The sequence below is a fragment of the Lynx canadensis genome, chromosome B4 (assembly GCF_007474595.2).
Source record: "Lynx canadensis isolate LIC74 chromosome B4, mLynCan4.pri.v2, whole genome shotgun sequence".
In the NCBI taxonomy this organism is placed as follows: Eukaryota; Metazoa; Chordata; class Mammalia; order Carnivora; family Felidae; genus Lynx; species Lynx canadensis.
In genome coordinates this window covers 42,681,485-42,696,049 of record NC_044309.1, presented here as the reverse complement: position 1 = coordinate 42,696,049, position 14,565 = coordinate 42,681,485, and the positions used below count along the sequence as shown (strand labels likewise).

At 45.4% G+C, this 14,565-nt stretch overlaps 1 non-coding gene and 1 pseudogene across 1 annotated transcript; one reads left to right on the top strand and one right to left on the bottom strand.

Moving 5' to 3' along the window:
• Positions 1 to 2,976: 2,976 nt before the first annotated feature.
• On the top strand, positions 2,977 to 3,321 carry LOC115518642 (annotated as a pseudogene).
• A 10,540-nt stretch (positions 3,322 to 13,861) lies between these two features.
• LOC115519538 lies at positions 13,862 to 13,966 on the bottom strand. The gene has a single exon (XR_003970546.1). It is a non-coding gene; the product is annotated as a U6 spliceosomal RNA (small nuclear RNA).
• Positions 13,967 to 14,565: the final 599 nt, after the last annotated feature.

The window sequence follows — 14,565 nt, the reverse complement described above, 5'->3', positions numbered from 1 at the left end:
AACCCACGAAGCGCAGGATCATGACCTGGGCCGAAATCAGACACTCAACCGACTGAGCCACCCAAAGGTGCCCCTAAGTGAGCATCTTTCAAGTACCCAGTAGTGATATGTGGCTAATGGCTATCCTAGTGGACAGTGTGGGACTAGAAGGTCTGAGAATCTAGATGAAGTTGAAAGCCATGAACTGATAGTAAAATACATCTTCAGTGTGATGTGACTTTCTCTGTGAGTTCTAAACTGAACAGTGTGAGGCAGGTGGGACGGAAAGACTGAGATGCGGAATAAGTAATGCTTCAAGTAAAAGGTTCAGATGTGCAACTCTGGGATCCAGACCAGTTGAGGAAGGAAGAGAGACTGGGAGGGTCCCATGGTCTGGAAGACATGAGGTGATAAGGAACTGAGGGTGGAAGGAGTTTCAGGAGGATCGTGGGCCATCCTGAATTTGGGGGTGGCACCCTTCGAGGGTTCAGCTCCAGGATGCCGAGATTCACGAGGCATAGCATTTCTGGGTCCGCCTATGCCGATATCCAGGATAACATCCATCTACATATGAAATAGAAAACTAGAAGGTTTAGCGAGAGTCTTAGAAGCAGTAAATAAACACGGGCGCCTGAGTAGTTCAGTCCGTTGAGCATCTGACTCTCGATTTCCGCTCAGGTCATGATCTCAGGGTCACAGGATCCCAGCTCTGCTCAGCGCAAAGCCTGCTTGAGATTCTCTCTCTCCCCCACTCTGCCCCTCTCCCCTGCTGGTGCACACACACACACACACTCTCTCTCTTAAAAAAAAAAAAAAAATTAAAGAAAAAGAAGCAACAAACACATCATTTTTCGACACTGATTAGCAACATGGAGAAAAGGTGTCTCCGAACGTTTTCTAATCGAAGCAAAATCTTGCCAAATGCTGATACCCCGTTTGCTGAATTTCCCCAGAGACACATTGATCCGGAGAATTAATCTGCTCCCTACCAATCTAGTAAGTGTGTCAGATTGGTGGGGAGACATAGAGGTTTTTGAGTATGTGCCAGAGTCCGGCCCCAGCAGGTCCAGGGGTTCCCGAAGGATGAACAGCATCGGCGAAAGAGTGAAAATAAAATAAAACAAAAAATAAAAATGGACGCGGACAACAGCAGTGTGTTGGACTGCCACTTTATTGTGGCAAACGTGGCATTATATTTGCTAGCAATTTCCTTATGCTAGCAAATTCTTCTATGTTTTCTGGCATTCCCTAATTCTAAAAATGTTCCTATGTGTGATCACCCTTTAAGGGATAACATGGTTATTTTCTCATAACGTTCCCTCCTGCCCCTTGCTGATTGATTAATTTCTTACATTATTTTCATTATGTATCCACGTTTATCTATAATCTATAAAGCATTTGCTTTGCTGTTTTCATGAAAGGTCATCTATCTCTCAACACCTCAGGTGGAACAGTTACAGGGACATGACCTCTTAGTTGTTTCCCTGAACCACTTGCGGTGTAAGGAACAAAAGTGTTCGCCTCGGTCCGAGGTGCCAGGAGGGGGCCCAGAGGGCCTTAGGAACCCACGCCTTTTGCCTTCTCAGAGGCACCTAGGAACCAATGCACCTAGGAACCAATGAACCATTCTGTTTACCTTAACTGACTAGGTTCGATCATCATCTGGAATGCCTCCTGGGGGCCAAGCGGGCCTAGGGGTCGGAGTAACTTGTGCCCATAGATACACTCCTTTGTTGCCGGAGTGGGGCTTTTAAATCCATTTGTCCCTTCTTGGCTGGGAAATGCATGAGGCTATCCTTCCTTTCGGTAGAGGAGTCTTTATAGGGGGTGGCAAGGGCTAAATGCAGGGCCGCACAATTTCCTTGCGAACCTTATTTCTTTCCCCAACAGTTCTTTTTCCCCGGGGGGCCTGTCGAGGGCGATTCCCCCAACAGACAATCCCCCAGGTACTTTATTAAGGCCAAATTACATAAAAGCGGGAGTACGAGAAGCTTCACTGTTCGTGGGCCACCTTGCAGTCCCGATCCGTCCACCCCCTGGGCCCTGCCATCAGGCTGGTTGGATAGCTCGGCTTCCGGCAAGTATGTTTCCCTTCCTTTGTCTTTCTTTTAGTAGCAAAGACAGTATAATAAGGGAATAGACTTAATAGCATGCGGTGTGCTAAGACCTATCTTTCCCAGCCTGTTTCTCCACACTCCGTCCCGAGTCCCAATAGGAGTTATGTAAATGGATAGGCTGTTTAGGGTAAGTGAGTCATGCTTGGTTGAGAAGGCTCTACTTATGGGGCGCCTGGGTAGCTCAGCCGTTGGGCATCCGACTTCGGCTCAGGTCATGATCTCACAGCTCGTGAGTTCGGGCCCCGCGTCGGGCTCTGTGCTGATGGCTCGGAGCCTGGAGTCTGCTTCAGATTCTGTGTCTGCCTCCCTCTCTGCCCTTCTCCTGCTCATGCTCTGACTCTCTCTCTCTCAAAAATAAACAACATTAAAAAAAAAATTCCTTCAGAAGGCTCTACTTAGGAGAGCGAACGTGATGCCCCTAACAAGAAGCCACAGGGAGCATATCTGTACCTAGAACGCAATAGAACCGTAACTTCAGGAGCAACACCAATCGAATGGAATGCACGGAGAGCGGGGACTATGCTAATGTGAATTGTCAGTGTTTGTAAAGTTTAGGTTTTAATTATTTATTTCATAGAGATTTACAGAGCACTTGTCATGTACCAGGCATTGTTCTAGGAACTTATGACACAATCAAAATACAAGTGCCCCAAATCCCCACATTCCGGCGAACACGGGGTTTTTTCCTGTGTTTGAATGTTCTGAAAAAAGAACCATAGCACGTTGCTAGAATTAGACAAATCTAGGGGCACCTGGCTGCCTCAGACGGTGGAGCATGTTGACTCTTGATCTCAGGGTTGAGAGTTCAAGCCCACACTGGGTGTGGAGATTACTTAAAAATAAAACCTCAGCCTTCCATGCCGACAGTGTTCTCGCAGCCATGGCGGACGTTCCTAAAACCCAGCCGACTTTCGGCAAGAATTGTGGCAACCACCAACCCCACAAAGTGACACAGTACAAGGAAGGCAAAGATTCTCTTTGTGCCCAGGGAAAGCGGCGTTATGCGAGGAAGCAGAGGGGCTATGGTGGGCAGGACTAAGCCGATTTTCTGGAAAAAGGCTAAAACTGCAGAGAAGATTGTGCTGAGGTTTGAATGGTTGAGCCCAACTGCAGATCTAAGAGAATGCTGGCTATTAAGAGGTGCAAGCATTTTGAACTGGGAGGAGAGATAAGAGAGAAAAAGCCAAGGATCCAGTTCAAAGCTTCATATTTTGTTACATTATGAAGACAATAAAATCTTTTTTTTAACTTTTTTTTAACATTTATTTATTATTGAGAGACAGGGAGACACAGAGAGTGAGCAGGGGAGGGGGTAGAGAGAGGGGGAGACACAGAATCTGAAGCAGGCTCAGTTGGTTGCGCATTCCGACTTCAGCTCAGGTCATGATCTCGTGGTCCGTGAGTTCGAGCCCCGTGTCGGGCTCTGTGCTGACAGCTCAGAGCCTGGAGCCCGTTTCAGATTCTGTGTCTCCCTCTCTCTCTGACCCTCCCCTGTTCATGCTCTGTCTCTCTGTCTCAAAAATAAATAAACGTTAAAAAAATTTTGTTTTTTAAAGAAGCACTGATGACATGTTTTCACATCGGCTGGTGAAAAGTGCCCGGTGTTATAGATGCTGGGAGCTTCTGTTTGAGGAATTACTACAACCTGAATCCCCTGAGATCATTTTTTTTTTTTTTAAGTAATCTCTACGCCCAACGTGGGCTCGAACCTATAACCTCGCATGCTCTACTGACTAAAGCAGCCAGGTGCACTCGCTGAGACTATTCTCAAGAGAGAACTAACTCCGGTGGTTTGATGGACCCCGGGCTATTCCCAGTGGAGAAGAAAATTTTGTAATAGCTTCAATCCAAGGTCTGAATGTGGAAAGGAGAAAAAGTCCTTTTGGGAACTCATTCACTGTTGAAATTGCCTCATGTAGTTTCCTGAGAAAATTCCCCGCATTAGTAACGGGAGAGGCACTGGGTTACTGGACCGAATGCAAAATGCACGGCTCTACCAATACATGAGGACAACGCATAATTCTCCTTGACTCTGGAACATATCCTTTAAAAAAAAAAACAAAACAACAAAAAAGGTATTTATTTATTTATTGGCGGTGGGGGGTGGTGGGGGAGGGGAGGAAGGAGGGCAGAGAGAGAAGAAGACAGAATTCCAAGCAGGTTCCAGGCTGTCAGGGCAAAGCCTGATGAGGAACTTGAGCTCATGAACCGTGAGATCATGACGCGAGCCGAAATCAGGAGTCGGGGAGCTTAACTGACCCTGGAGCCACCCAGGCATCCCTGGACGCATCCTTTTTGGTTAGAACTGGATGGTGCCGGGGCACCTGGGTGGCTCAGTCGGTTGAGTGTCCGACTTCAGCTCAGGTCATGATCTCATGGTTCGTGAGTTCAAGCCCCGCGTTGGGCTCTGTGCTGACAGCCTAGAGCCTGGAGCCTGCTTCGGATTCTGTGTGTCTCTCTCTCTGCCCTCTCCCCACTTGTACTCTGTATCTCTCTCAAAAATAAATAACATTAAAAAATTAAAAAAAAAAAGACTGGATGGTGCGGCTCAGTGGTTCTGAAGGTGAAGTTTCTGCTTGACCAGCAGCATCAGTTCCTTGGGAACCGGTCAGGCGTGCAAATTCTCAGGCCTCACCCCAGGCTTAACACTCGGTGGGGGGGGGGGGGGGGGTGGGGAGTGGAACCCAGCGATCTGTAGGTTAGCAAGCCCTCCAGGTGCTGCTACCTAGATGTGTCAAATGCACCTGACGGAGTATCAGCTATTTCTCTACGGCACCCATGACGATCCCAAAATGCATGAGGCCATGCAAGCATCATTCACATATATTAAGAGGAAATGTTTGTTCTTTTTAATTTTTTTAATGTTTATTTATCATTGAGAGACAGAGAGAGACAGAGCATGAGCGGGGGAGGGACAGAGAGAGGGAGACGCAGAATCCGAAGCAGGCTCCAGGCCCTGAGCCATCAGCACAGAGCCCGACGCAGGGCCTGAGCCGAAGTCGGACGCTTAACCGATGGAACCGCCCAGGTGCCTCCTGTTCTTTTCTAATAAGAACCTTTTTTTTTTTTTTTTAAGCCAGTCCAAGAATTTCCCCCCTAGCATCGCATTACCAATGGCCCCTGCCATCCTTCTTAATCATGGTCTCAGTTCTGAAAGCCGACACAAGAGAACTACAGTTCTACACCACTACTTCTAGCTGTGGTGTCCAGGTGGCTCTGGTCTGCTTTGAATACTCTATTTTTTTTTGCAGTAAATGCTTTGAGCCCCAGGGACAGTCGACTAAGAGCACCGAGGGGGCACCAAGAGGCAGGGGCTGGGCGGGCAGTGGCTCCCCTCTGCCTCACCGCAACAGCCTATCTGCTGCCGAGATCCGGGTATGAGCTTTAACCACAGCAACTTTATATCCTCTGTTCGAGCCAGAACTACCGTGGCTGCTGGCACCAGACTGTCCTCCAAGAGGGCCTCATAAAGGACGTGCAGTGGATTCATTCCAGTTACAAGAGCTTCAAGACTCTCGGATGGTTGGTTTCAGTCCCCTCCCACCCCCAGTCTGGGACTGGGTCATCTGCACACCTGCTTGCTCCTTTGGCCTTGGCAGTTCTTTGTCAGACTCCCTCTCCTGGAAGTAGCTCTGCTTCCCCATCACCTGTGGTCATGTGGGTAGGAGAGAGAAATTTTTTTTAACTTTTTAAGTATTTATTTATTATTATTTAGAGAGAGAGAGAGAGAGAGACAGAGAAAAAGTGGGGGGGGGGGGCAGAGATGAGCGACAGAATCCCAAGCAGGCCCCACCCCATCAGCACAGAGCCCGATGCCGGGGCTCGAACCCACAAACCGTGAGATCGTGACCTGAGCCGAGATCAAGAGTCAGGCGCTCAATTGACTGCACCCCCCAGGAGCCCTAAGAGACAGGATTTTAAAGGGCTGGAGGAAAAAAAAAACATCCACAGTAACTCATTTCCTGCGGTGGGATTTTATTTTATTTATTTATTGTTATTTTCTTCTTCATTCTTTTTATATGTTTTTAAATTTTTCTGCGGTTACATGAAATGCATTTACTTCGAGGGGAAGGCAAAGTTTATGTCGAAGGCATTTGTTACATGTTGATTTGCTACCGCTGGTAGGACAGGGTTTTTTGCTCCCCAGTGAGAGTGTATTTATTAAAAAGAAGGCAGGGGCGCCTGGCTGGCTCAGTCCATGGAGCGTGCACCTCTTGATCTCGGGGTTGTAGGTTCGAGACCCGCGCTGGGTGTAGAAATTACTTGGAAAAAAAAACCCAGAAAATCTTTATAAAAACAAAAACAAGGCGCAGGGTTGTTACCACAACAAAAGTAAATACCCTGCAAGTTCCCTGTGATTGGGATGGGAGGAAGGTACAGGAGGAAGGAAAAACACATAAATGTGATTTTTCAGCATCCGTGGACTCACTGATTCGCATCAGCGGACCTTGGGGGCATTATGCTAAATGAAATCAGTCAGAGAAAGACACGTACTATATGATCTCATGTGTGGCAACCAAGTAGAATGGTGTTTGCCAGGGGCTGGGGGTGGGGGAGAGAAATGGGGAGATGTCGGTCAAAGGGTAGAAACTTTGAGTCGTAAGTTCCAGGGATCTAATGCACAACATGGCGAGTATGGTTAACGATACTGTATTGTATCCTTGAAGTACAGTATTGCTGTATTGAAATCCTTGCTCTAAGAGTAGAATTTAATGTTCCCATCATAGCGACAACAACAACGATGAAATGATAATTATGTGAGGTGAGAGATGTCATCGTCATAACCTCATTGTCATAAACATTTGCAATATATACAATGTAGCCAATCATCCCCATGTACACCTTAAACTTACATGATGTTATATGACAGTTAAAGCTCAATAAAGCTGAAAAAAATTAAGAGATTCTGTAAATCCTTACCCTGATAAACTTGAAACGTATATAAAAATGAAAGTTTTCCTACAAAATCACAACATCCAATAATACTGAAGAAGGAAAAAATATGGAGAGTTCTGTATTTTTAGACAGCTCGAAGTAAAACCTTGTCACGAAGGAAAAAACAGGTTGGAGAACTATTTTTTTTAATGTTTATTTCTGAGAGAGAGACAGAGCACAAGCAGGGGAGGGGCAGAGGGAGAGGGAGACAGAATCCAAAGCAGGCTCCGGGCTCTGAACTGTTAGCACAGAGCCCCACGCAGGGCTTGAACCCACAAACCGTGAGATCATGACCTGAGCCGAAGTCGGCCACTTAACCGACTGAGCCACCCAGGGACCCCTGGAGTACTATTAATATAACAGCAGTTGCAGACTTAAAATATAAACAAACACTGAGCCATAAACGTTACTCAGTCCTCAATCCGGGAAGATTCTGATAAAACAGACCCAGAAGGAGGCACAGGGCTCCCAATCGCCACTTTTAAGGATGAAGTGATGTTCCTCTTTCTGACAGGCAGATGGAGCCAGTGAGACACGTACAACTTAACAGTGGCAAACCGCTAAACGCACTTTATTCTCTTAGGATTTAAGAGATGAAGGCAAGGGGCTTTTCATGATTGAAAGCGGCAGAGTTCCTGACTCTAAAGTGTCAAACCTGGTAGGAATTTCAATCCTGGTAAGTCCAGCTCCCAGGCACACAAAAGCTGGGGTACATTGCACATACTGTGGAGAAGCGAAGGGGGTTTATTTAGGTTTCTAAATAAGAGAGAACTTGGGCGCCCGGGGCATTCAGTCGGTTGAGCGTCTCAATTCAGCTCAAGTCATGATCTCACGGTTCCTGAGTTCGAGCCCCACATCGGGCTCTGTGATGACAGCTCAGAGCCTGGAGCCTGCTTCAGATTCTATGTTTCCCTCTCTCTCTGTTCCTCCCCGCTTGCACTCTCTCTCTCTCTCCTCAAAAATAAATAAAGATTTTTTAAAAATTAAATAAGAGAGACTTGAAAGTGAAGAAAACCACCTCTGATCAAAAGAGCTGGGTCTGAGGTTGGTCAGATTTCAAGATATATGTTCGAGAGGATACATTCAGATTTATTTGCTTTGTTCTCATTTCCCTTTTTAAAATCCATCCTGTCTCTTCATTCATTATTAACAGAATAGTGGTTATGTGATCCGAATTTAGGAACACCCTTACTCAACACACACACACACTATTGGTAAACGTTAAGCATTACTTTATGATGATGCCATCGTTCTCTGGTACTGACTGGAACCACAATATTCATAGCTTATTTTTTATTTTTTATTTTTGGAAGAGTCCTTTGATGTTGAACACATTCTAGTGGTGAGTCCAGAAAAGTTTTAAAAATTAGATCACTTCTGGGGCGCCTGGGTGGCTCAGTCGGTTAAGTGTCCAGCTTCGGCTCAGGTCAATGATCTCACGGCTCATTAGTTGGAGCCCCGAGTCGGGCTCTGTGCTGACGGCTCAGAGCCTGGAGCCTGCTTCAGATTCTGTGTCTCCCTCTCTCTCTTTGCCCCTCCCCTGCTCACACTCTCTGTCTCTCTCAAAAATAAACATTAGGGGCGCCTGGGTGGCTCAGTCGGCTAAGCGTCCGACTTCAGCTCAGGTCATGATCTTGCAGTCCGTGGGTTCGAGCCCCGCATCGGGTTCTGTGCTGATGGCTCAGAGCCTGGAGTCCGTTTCAGATTCTGTGTCTCCCTCTTTCTCTGACCCTCCCTGTTCATGCTTTCTCTCTCTGTCTCAACAAATAAATAAATGTTAAAAAAAATTAAAAAAAATAAAGAAACATTAATTTTTTTTAAAGCTGAAAAGATCTGACCCTTCTCTAAAAAGCAAATTAAAAAAAAATTAGATCACTTCTCCTATGCAATACTTGTGCAGTAAATATCACCATGCCCATTATACAGATGTGCACCTGAAGATTAAGTCTTAGAAAACCTGAACATTTGGGGGTGCCTGGGTGGCTCAGTCTGTTAAGCATCTATCTCTTGTTTTCGGCTCAGGTCACGATCTCACGGTTCAGTTTGTGAGATCAAGCCAGGCGTCGGGCTCCACAATGACAGCACAGAGCCTGTTGGGGATTCTCTCTCTTCTCTCTCTGCCCCTCCCTAGCTTGTTCTCTCTCTCTCTCTTTCTCTCTCTCTCAAAATAAATAAATAATAAGCTTAAAAAAAAAAAGAAAAAGAAAAAAGAAACCGGAACATTTGCCTTAAGTCACATAGCTAGGAAGTAGAGAAACTGAAACCAGATCTGATTGTTAAAAAAGATTATGCTACACAAATTCATTCTCTGAGACAACCTCTAAAATATGTGTTTGGAAGTCAGGAGATGGGTTGTGCAGACACTATCTTGTCCAGATTGGGTACGTGATACCACACAATCTCATCGCACTGTTTCTGTGATTAGGAGGCTCTGCTACGAATTCTTCTTCTTGGAAATTAAAAGGGTTTGTCCATTCTTCAGATGCCATTCTTCCAGCAGCTGAGAAACGTATCCACCTTTTCTAATCCTGGGACCAAATAGAGAGGCAGTTTCCAGTGATAAGAACCTGGATGATCTGAACGAAAGGGAGGCTTAGAGGGGACTGTTGAGGGAAACAGAATTCCAGAGACAGACTCAGGGAGAGTGTGAGCCAGGAAAGTGATATCTTAATACCATTAGAGAGTGCTTTTCAACTAGGGCAGGTCCCTCCCACCCCCCGCCACCACCCCCCTCCTCTCCCCATCCCCGGTCATTTGGCAAATGTCTGGAGACATTTGGGGTACATATGGGAATGGGCGTTACTGGTACCTACTAGGAGAGGAAGGACAGGGACTAGTAAAGGGCAAGACATATGGAGAAGGCACTTAAAACCTCAGCATTCCAGATAAATGTTTTAAAGGGTTATTTTTAGGTGTGCCTGGCTGGCTCAGTCTGTAGAGTAGCGACTCTTTATATATATATATATATATATAAATAAACATCATATATATGATAAATCATATATATATATTATTTATTGAGAGAGCTAGAGAGAGGGCAAGCAGGGGAGGGGCAGAGAGAGGGGGGGTACAGAGGGACAGAGGGTCTGAAGCAGGCTCCCTGCTGACAGCAGAGAGCCCGCTGTGGGTCCAAAACCCACAAACTGGGATCAGGACCCCAGCTGAAGTCAGATGCCTGACGATGAGCCACCCAGGCACCCCTAGAGCAGCGACTCTTGATCTAAGGGTTGTGAGTTTGAGTCCCATGTTTGGTGTAGAGATTACTTTAAAAAATAGAATTCTTAAAAAAATAAAAATAAAGTGGTTATTTTTAAAGATCGAAATTAATGCAAAAATACACGATGATAACAAAATGTAAAAATTGTAGATAAAGACAGGATCGGTAACAATGCCGAGCAGAGCCATATTGGAGCCTGCAGTGGAAGGGAAAGTCAGAAATACTGATCCTTTTTTTGGGGGAAAATAAGTACAGGTTATGCACCATCAATGGCTGAAGGGACTAACATAAGCTTTGGTTCCTAGCTTAGAGCTCCTCTTCCGAGTTCTTCCTGCCCTGCTTGCTGTGTGGACCAAATTCCTACTAATGCATGAACGCAGAAGTACAGACTATAAATTGTCCCCCTCGCTTGTGCTCGGGACTCAGACCTCTGGAGAATGACCTCCCTCTGAGCCCACTGGTATAAAATAAAACCTCCTGCCTTCCAAGATCTCCAAGTGCCCCTTGGTTCTTCTGCCAGCATTCCAGCCTGGTTCCGTAACACTTTTTTATTTAAGGAATTTTCATTAATTAAGCTTGTAAATAGAGTTAAAGGTTGAGGGGATCTTTAAAGCATATCATTTGAAAGCTAATTAAGCCAAAATAAATAAGTGCTGATTAAACATTAGTCAAGGAACAAGGGAAAGTGAATGTCTTAAATTTATCATAAAAAGTATTAAGTTTATAAATATATGACGACAAGGGACGCCTGGGTGGCTCAGTCAGTTAAGCGTCTGCTTTCAGCTCAGGTCATGATCTCACGGTTAGTGAGTTCAAGCCCCGCATGGGGTTCTGTGCTGACAGCTCAGAGCCTTGAGCCTGTTCGGATTCTGTGTCTCCCTCTCTCTCTGCCCCTCCCCCACTTGCTCATGCTTTCTCTCTCTCCCTCTCTGTCTCTCAAAAATAAATACACGTTGGGGCGCCTGGGTGGCTTGGTCGGTTAAGCGTCCGACTTCGGCTCAGGTCATGATCTCGCGGTCCGTGGGTTCGAGCCCCACGTCGGGCTCTGTGCTGACAGCTCGGAGCCTGGAGCCTGTTTCAGATTCTGTGTCTCCCTCTCTCTCTCTGCCCCTCCCCTGTTCATGCTCTGTCTCTCTCTGTCTCAAAAATAAATAAAAACGTTTAAAAAAATTTAAAAAAAAATACAAGAAAAAAATAAATAAACGTTAAAAAGATTAAAAATAAATAAACAAATACATAAATATAAGATGACTTTGTACATTGAGATTCAAGCTGGGTTTTTTTAAGTTTATTTATTTATTTTGGCGGGGGAGGGGCAGAGAGAGAGAATCCCAAGCTAAAAATCAAGAGTCAGATGCTTACCTGACTGAGCTACCCAGGCGCCCCTTGAGATTCAAGTTGTAAGAAAAACTAAGTTTTAAAAACGTACAACCACAATAAATTGAATATTAATTTAAATAGAAGAAAATGTAAAAGTTTATTTATTTATTTATTTATTTATTTATAATTTTTGAGAAGCGGGCTCCATGCTGACAGCAGAGAGCCTGATGTGGGGCCCAAACCACAAACTGGGATCGCGACCCCAGCTGAAGTCAGGTGCTTAAACCGATGAGCCACCCAGGTGCCCCAAGTGCAAAACTTTTTCTTTTTTTACTGTTTATTTATTTTTTGAGAGAGAGGGAGAGGAGATGGAGTTCGAACAGGAGAGGGAGCCACAGAATCCGAAGCAAGCGTCTGGTTCTGAGCTGTCAGCACAGAGCCCGACACGGGGCTCGAACTCACGAACCATGAGATCATGACCTGAGCCAAAGTCAGACGCTCAACCGCTGAGGCCACCCAGGCGCCCCCACCAAATGTAAAACATTTTAAAGCAAAAGCCCCACTCTGCCACTAAAAATCAAATACAGGTTTGAGATGTTCTCTGGCTGGGGAGTCCCAGTACATGTAGGTATAAACTTCAAAGGGGACAGGCTCCTCACAGATGGTGGCCAACAGGCAGCGTAAGCTGCAGACCGTTTTCTGGGCATGACCCGTGCGTCTTCCCTTGTGCTCTCTTCTGCGAGATGAATGACCGGCTCATAACCAGGTCATTGTAATTGCAGGCGAAGGTGATGGGTTACTGGCTGGTCCTCGTGATGATGTGACACTGTGGCACAACCTACATAGAACTCTCTTTCCTGTACCCTGCCAATTCAGGAATTATATTCCTGTTGAAGGTAGGTCTGGTCCAATAAGAGAGAGGAAAAAAAGCAAAATTAAACAAACTAGAAAAGAGCCAGCAGTTCAAAGAATGAGATACCAACACAAACGTGTGAGTTTGGGGATAATTTATTTGCCAAGGATAGTTTTCCCTGGATGGAAATCATTCGACTTAGCTTAAAATCATTGATCTCTGAAAGGTACTGAAGCATAAGCCTTCATAACTGGATAGATGATTAATAACCTAAAATAACTCAGGATAGCTTCAGTTGGTGTTAAAAATACAAAATGTAAGAATCTTGAAACGAAAGGAGCGCATGGGGTGGCTGCAGTCAGTGAAGCATCTGACTCTTGATTTCGGCTCAGGTCATGATCTCGAGGTTGTGAGTTCAAACCCCACATGAGGCTCTGCGCTAACAGTGTGGGGCCTGCTTGGGATCCTTTCTCTCCTCTCTCTGCCCCTCCCCAGCTCTGCTCTCTCTCTCTCTCTCAGAATAACAAGTAAACTTAAAAAAAAAAAAAAAAAGAATCTTGGGGGCGCCTGGGTGGCTCAGTCAGTTAAGCGTCTGACTTCGGCTCAGGCCATGATGTCCGCAGTCCGTGGGTTCAAGCCTCTCATCGGGCTCTGTGCTGACAGCTTGGAGCCTGGAGCCTGCTTTGGATTCTATGTCTCCCTCTCTCTCTCTGCCCCTCCCCTGCTCATGCTCTGTCTCTCCCCATCTCTCAAAAAATGAATAAACGTTAAAAAGAATTTAAAAAAAAAAGAATCTTAATACAAAAATAGGAATGAAGGATTAATGATGTTCTGATTGCAGAAGAGAGTGGGAAATAGATCTGAGAAACGATCCTAGACTTTATTGGCCCTAACTCTCACTCTGGGGAAAAAAAAAAAATAACACAATAAAAAAAAGTAATATTAAAATAACGAACTTGTTTTGGTATAACATTACCGATCAACTTTATAATCATGTGACTGTGATTGACTTCTAACAATACGCAAAGCCATTAAGTTAGTCCAATGTATCAGCTTCTAGAAAGCTGATTGATTTGGGAGGAAATTTAATTTATGAGACCATAGCTTCATCATTTATTGGTGCTATAAATAGTTTATAAATAGAGAAATATACTCAAACTGTCCCACATGTGGCCAGTGAGAGCCAGTTCAACCTTCATACTCTCTCCTTTCGACATGTGGCCATCGTTCTTTGAGTATTTCCTTTTTCCTTACTTTCTGGTACCACTAGATATCCCAGGCTCATCTTGTAACCTATAATTTACGGAATTACAGAAAGTAAAATCCGTCCATGGTAATTCTTGTTTCAGTACTTTGGTTTTCCTGCTGGTGCAGTTAGAAAGCTAGATCACAACGGGATATGCCAAAGGGAATTTATCAGCTACTGGTACTTTTTTTTTTTTTAATATGGAACACTCTACAAATTTGCATATCATCCTTGAGCAGGGGCCACGCTAATCTTCTCTGTATCTTTCCAATTTTAGTGTATGCGCTGCTGAAGCAGGCACAGTACTTGTTACCTTTCCAGAAGATAATTTAGTCAACGTCACTCCGCTTTTTTCCTATTTTGCTTCCTAACTTAATTCCCTAATTATTTCTTTTAATTTTTTTTTCACATTATTTATTTTTGAGCGACAGAGAGACAGAGCACGAGCAGGGGAGGGGCAGAGAAAGAGGGGGACACAGAATCTGAAGCAGGCTCCAGGCTCCGAGCTGTCAGCCCAGAGCCTGACGCCGGGCTCAAACCTGTGAACCTGTGAGATCATGACCTGAACTGAAGTCGGACCTGTGCTGAAGCCGGACGCTTAACTGACTGAGCCACCTAGGTGCCCCATTCCCGAATTAGTTCTTAATCATTTCTAGCATCTAGGTCAGTTTTTAAATCTCCCTGATATTTGAAATGCTTTTTACTGGGGCGCCTGGGTGGCTCAGTCGATTAAGCATCTGACTTCTGTTCGGGTCACGATCTTGCGGTTTGTGGGTTGGAGCCCCACATCGGCCTCCCTGCTGTCAGCACGGAGCCTGCTTCAGATCCTCTGTCCCCCCCCCCCCCCCCCCCCCCCCCCCGCCCCTTTCCCACTCACACACTCTCTCTCTCTCTTGCA